At 39.7% G+C, this 6,425-nt stretch overlaps 1 non-coding gene across 1 annotated transcript; it reads left to right on the forward strand.

Annotated features, from left to right (window-relative positions):
* The first annotated feature begins 510 nt into the window (after positions 1-510).
* Positions 511-617, forward strand: LOC131228418 (small nucleolar RNA R71). Its single transcript, XR_009162920.1, has one exon. It is a non-coding gene; the product is annotated as a small nucleolar RNA R71 (small nucleolar RNA).
* The last annotated feature ends 5,808 nt before the right edge of the window (positions 618-6,425 follow it).

Consider the following 6,425-nt stretch of genomic DNA (forward strand, 5'->3'; position numbering starts at 1 on the left):
AGCAGTTTGTCTATTCCTCCAACTGAAGTTTAGATGATTTCTCCAACTTGAATTGTATGTATTTGAAGTGGGTCCTTTGAAAGGCCTTTGGTAGTTGTTTATGGCATTTGATTGCTCATTCAGTATTTCTTGAAAAGAAGGTATTGTTGGACAATTTGCAGTTATATGAACGTTACAAGCACAAATACTGCAGACAACGTCCTTAGCCTTATCCTTCTTAAGTTCCATGGCCTCAAGTTTCCTTGTAAGACTGGCCACTTTAGCATTTATATCGTCTTCCTTTTTCAACAAGTAATTCCGCCCTTCTCATTTGATTGAGTAGGCTTAGAAATGATGTTAGGTCTTGGGGAGATGTCCCATGATTTTGCGGTTTCAGCGAATTTGTCAAAGTAATCCCACACATCATTGACATCTTTATTCATGAATTTCCCATTGCACATTGTCTCGACGAATTGGCGTATAGAAGATGTCAGTCCTTCATGGAAGAAATTTGTTATGCGCTACGTTTCAAAACCGTGTTGTGGGCATGAACTGACAATATCCTTAAACCGCTCCTAACATTGGAAGAATGTTTCATCTTCCTTTTGGGTGAAGTTCATGATCAACTTTCTAATGGTGTTCGTCTTATGATATGGGAAAAATTTCTTTATGAATTCCCTTGTTATGTCATTTCATTTGGCAATAGATCGTGGACGTAGTGAATATAACCATGTCTTAGCCTTTTCTTTTAAGGAGAAAGGGAAGAGTTTTATCCTGATCGTGTCCTTAGACACATTAGGAAAATATAAAGTGGCTATTATCTCGTCAAAGTCTTTCAAGTGTAAATATCAACTTTTAGATTCAAGTCCATGGAACTTTGGAAGGAATTGGATCACTCTTGGCTTAATATCTATATTTCTTGTATTTTCTGGAAAAATTATATAGGAAGGTGTGCTCACCCCTGCCAGTTGTAAATGGTCTTGTAAAGTACGAGGCAGGGGTGCATGATGCACCTCATTCTCATCCTAGGCTTCCTCAACTGGAGGTTGAGGTTGATCAGTAGCCATTACTTCTATTGAATCTGAGGATCTCTGGTGGTGTTTAATCCTGTGATGGATGGACAGCCCTTCGACCAATCCTCCTTCACTTAAGAGACATCGAGTGTTGTCACGAACCCACTCGGGCATGAAATACTCGAAGTCTTCAAGTAACTAAACCTAAACCTAAGAAAGAAAGCTAGAAAAACTAAAATAAATAAGAGATAAAATAAGAGAGAGAATTAGAAAGAGGTTACCAGATTGAAGATTGCTATGTTAGAATCCTACAAAATAGAAAACCAAGTTAGATTCTAAAAACAAGTTTAGAAAAATCCTAAACTAGAAACAAAATAAAAAGTTAATCCTAATCTTAACCTAATTCTAATACTAATTAAATTCAGAAAAGCGTAGCTGTAGTCCTTGGTAATGGCGCCAAAAACTTATTCACAACCCCAAGTGTAGGGTCTTTATGTAGTAATAATCTCGGTAAGACCGAGGTCGAATCCACAGGGACTAAACTCGTACATTTCTGAAAGTAATTAGAACTGGAAGAAGAAGAAGATTTAAATCTGAATTATGGAATAATTTGAGTAATTGTGATATTGTAGATTGAAACTTGTGAATTTAAAGGTGGGAACTAAGGTGCCCAGGATCCACTTGTAGTTCTTGGGATGCAACTTTACTTGATTCTAGATATCTAACTGGAATTGGAGTCCTATCTTATCCAGTTGGGGAAAGAGATGGTTAAATCTGAACTTCTCATTGATCTACCCTCAATGAAGTAGAATTGAGGAGATTGGAAGGAATTCTATCACCCAACCATGCCCAGGATACTGACAAACAACAAGATTTACCAATCCAATAATCTCAAATAAGAAAAAGAAGATATTCAAAGCTATCGTAACATCTATTGTAATTTGAGTCACAACAAACCATAGAAAACTTAAAATATTCCTTAAAATCAATCAGAAATCAATGAAGTTCAATATAAACATGAATCAAAGCAAAGAAAACATCCCAATCATGGTACAAGCTTCACCTCTTAGCCCTAGCTAAGAGATTTAGCCAACCATAGATATGATTGAACTAAGAACTATCAAAGAAAGCATAAAAACAACTAAGGAAGAAGAAGAAAGACTCTTGGCGTCGGCTCTCCACCCTTTAGCTCCACTCCTCAAACCCTAGATGATGCCTAGGCACGTCCTAGGGACTCCTATTTATAATTGTGAAGCTCCACCTTATGCACTGACTTGGAATTTTCACAAACTGCCTCAAGTTATGCAATTTGCAGCTTTTCCGCGTTACGCCTCAGTTGGACCGAAGTCAAGTCTGAATTTGGAAAGGATTATGTTTCTTCTGTTGCTCGATTTCGGTTGGACCGAGCTGGGTTCGGTCGGACCGAGCTTAAGTCATCGGTGGACCGAACTTAAGTCGTCGGTCAAACCGAATTAATTCCTTTCAGCGCTGGAGCTTTTTTGTGTACTTTAGGTCATACCGAATCCTCCCTTCGGTTGAACCGAGTTAGCTTCTGAATTTCATCGTTTGTCGCTGGACTGTTTTGTGCAAGTTCGGTCGGACCGAACCTGTTTGTTTTCTGATGCGAATTTTGAAGTCTTTCGAGTCTTTTCTTCAACCTTTACACTTGGTTTCCTTTGATCTTTGACATGTGAATTCTTCATTCTTGGTCTCTTAAGATCCATCTATTGCCTTGGTAATTCTTGAGTATCAAATCCATGCTTTTAGCATTCTTTCAAATTCAAGCTCTCAGATTCATCTTGCAACACAAACATGTATAACATATACCTTTAAGCAGTATCATGTTCATAAAACTGATATATAAATAGGGGAGAATATGCAATATTTGACACTCAAAAAATAATTGGTGTTTTTTTTTTTAAAAAAAATTTAAATCAGAGAATTTTGTAACAGAGGTGAAAAATAGGAATGCCACTCGCAGGTAGCATTGTCCAAGCCTTGGCTAGTTCTCTCCTCACTTATGGTGGACATGGCGCATGTGTTAAATGATCGGGACTGTAATTCTGGTAGGCCACCATGTTGATGGCACAGATGTACGACGTCTGAGTCAACTTGGACTCGGTTGTGTCGAATCTGGTTCAACATAATGAATCAACAATGAAAATCTGCCTGACTCTTGGCCTGATTCAAAAGGGTCATCCCCTGACTTAGCCAAGTCACGACTCGACTAAGGACCGAACAGCTCAGTGCAAGTTGCGAGTCTTCATTCGATGATGGATAGGCCATGTCCTGGAAGAAAAGTAATTAGACTATGGTAGCTATCCATTCAGTGCTTTCAAAAAGAACAGTTAGATCAGAACTAGAGGGTTAAAGTTATCCTGTCACTACAATTTTTGGCCCGTATTCCATTAGCACAGTGGCTGTTTTGAATAAGAAACAAATGCATTTGATTTGGGAATTTCATTCACTTAATGATTAACAATAGAAGATGAAGAAGATAATCACATCATTTATTCATTCCAAGTTCTTTTACGTCCTTTTTCTCCTTTGATTCCCAAATTGAATATTAATGAATTGTAATATAAAACAAATGTGACATATAATATTTGGCAGCACTGCGCGTAGGAGCATCGTGCACCAGGACACCATGTGCTGGAGGCTATTGTGCGCTGGTGGCTACTGTGCACTGGGCACTGTGCGCTTCATATTGTTGTGCGCTCCATCTTATTGTGCGCCGCACAACACTTGTTCTGCATAATGGGTGCGAACTCTACCTCTCTCTCTAAGATCTTCTCTTCTCCTCTTCAACTGGATGCTAATGACCCCTTTAGAGGGGTCATGGGGTATTATTTATAATCCTCTGACACGTGTGAACATGCCATGTAGTCATTGTATGGTATCCCTTGTGCGCCGATTCCCCTATGTGCGGTCCCGAGTGTGCAGTTTCCACTGCGCGGACTCCACTGTGCGGTCTCCATTGCACGATCTCCATTGTGCGATCTTCACTGTGCGGATTTTATTATGCGGGCTGACTCCTTTTGGCGCACAATGCTTCTCTGCGCACAATAGTGAAAGTGCCCTGGTTTGTCAATTAGTGTGAGTGTTGGGTCAGTCAGATTGCAGAGCCTCATAGGAAGATCAATTTAAAGCGTCTGCCTCAACCAGATGTGTGCAAGCTCGCCATAGGTAAATCTAAGCCTCACATCCCATGTCCCAAAACACTAGGTACTTAAAACCCATAAAACAAGTTAGAACATCATAGGATTTTTAAGTTAAGAAAACTTTTTCAAAATAAAAAAATCTCCAAGTTTTCTTGGCTTTGCCAATTTTATCGATACACATATCGATATAATCGACCTGCGCTGTCGATGTCCTCGATGACAAATCGATTCCATCGGGATGAGGACAAAAGTGTCCAGCAACCACATATATCTCTGAACTGATTTATCGATGTATCGATATACCTATCGATATCATCGATATTTGAATCTCGAGTCCATCGAAGGTGACTTAATAATATCGACAGGCAGAACTCCGATACCATCGTAGTTCAAATCTCGATGACATTGGAAGGCTTTCGATGATATCGGTCATGGGCGCGAAGATTTCCAGCAAAATATTTCATGATAGTTTATCTATGATCGAGGGTCACTCGATAGAATCAATATTCAAATATCAATGACATCGGTACGGTCTCGATGGCATCGAACAAGGATAAAAACTGTCCAGCAAGCTTAAACGAAGATCCTTTGGATTTACCGATGCCTCGACACAGCTATCGATATCATCGACATTCAAATTCCGATGATATCGAAGGTCCCTCGATCATTCTTGTAAACCTGAAAATTTCATAGCAAGTCTCTCTCATTTTTCAACGTGTCGATGAATCGAACCTCGCATCGATGATATCGGAGTTCAAAATCCGATGACATTGACATGTGTTTCGATTTCATCGACCAGCTGGCAAAAAGGTTCAAAAGCGTATGACATTTGAGTTTGTGTCATCGAGCGGCAAGTCGATGCAATCGAGAGTATACGCTCGATGATATCGACCCTACTCGATGATATCGAACTCTATCATAAATGTGACCATTTTATATCTGTTGGAACCTTTTGCCTATATAAAGAGATCTTGTCTATTGTTGCTGGTAGAGAAAGAAAAGAGTGCTTTTGAGTCTTTTACCTTAGATCATATACCCAAAGCCCTTTCTCTCATAGGAGTTCATCCTCCAATCCACTCTCATCGTTGATATTCATTAGAGTGGATTGGGGAATGAACTTCCGCATTTAAGGATCCTTCAGCTACTACCTTAATGGCAAATCATTAAGCTGGGATATAGATGACTGGAATCACTCTACCTTCCTTATAGGAAAACATTTAAGAGAGTAGATTCCATCTTAACCTTGACCCAACCCGACGCCGTATATTAGTACATCTGTGTTGCGGATCAAGGAAGCAGAAGATTCTTCATCAATAAAGAAGGAGATCTTCGTCAACGTGCTGAATGAGACTCATCCATTTATCTGTAAGTATATAGAGTCCAGAGGACCCTTTGATCATTCCTTTGTAGGATTGGGTCTAAGGTGTTTATCACCCTGGCAAGTCCTCTAGGAGGCCTCCGGCAGGAGTATACGTGGTGGGTACGTAGTGTTGACCTTTGTTTTGTGGAGAGCATAAACTTCCGGTTAAAGGTGAACATGTCTAAAACCTTGGGCTCGAGGTGAACCGCGTGAAACTTCCGTTAGGGTCTTGTGGAAAGATCCCTGGCCAGTGTGCCTAAAAGTGGGTGCGTTGTGTTGACCCTTGCTCGTGAGAGCATAAATAATGAGGTTCCTTATGTGGATCCTTGGCCAGTGTGCCTAAAATCGGTTGCTATGTGTTGACCCTTGCTTAGGGAGCATAAACAGTTAGCCTCAGTGTAGGTTGTAAAGGTTGAAGGTGAACCTGATTTTAAACCTTAGGTTTGAGGTGAACCGCTGTGAAAACTCCTTAGTGAAATCCGACACACTCAAGGGTTGAATGCATTTGCTGGGAGTGGAGTAGACAAGTAGTCGAACCACTATAAAAATGACTGTGTTTGTGATTGTTATTTGTCTCTTATTATTTGTGTGATTTCTTTAAATGCTTGCATATTTGATCACACTTTACACACAGTCACATCCATCATAAACTATGATTTATATCTTGTTCATTCTGTAAAGTAGTTTTATGATTGGATCCTCTACTTGGCTTGGAAGCCGTAGAGTTACCCTTGAGTAATCCTAATTTGTGCTTGTTGTTAAGATTAGAGTGATAGGATTTTAAATAAACCATAAAATTTTTTAAAAAGTCCTATTCACCCCCCTCTAGGACATATTGGCATATTCGTACTTCAACTAAAGCGGTCTTCACCACAATTTCAAATGGTTCTCTACACACAACAGAAATTTGCT

Source organism: Magnolia sinica, chromosome 15, assembly GCF_029962835.1.
Source record: "Magnolia sinica isolate HGM2019 chromosome 15, MsV1, whole genome shotgun sequence".
NCBI classification, from domain to species: domain Eukaryota; kingdom Viridiplantae; phylum Streptophyta; class Magnoliopsida; order Magnoliales; family Magnoliaceae; genus Magnolia; species Magnolia sinica.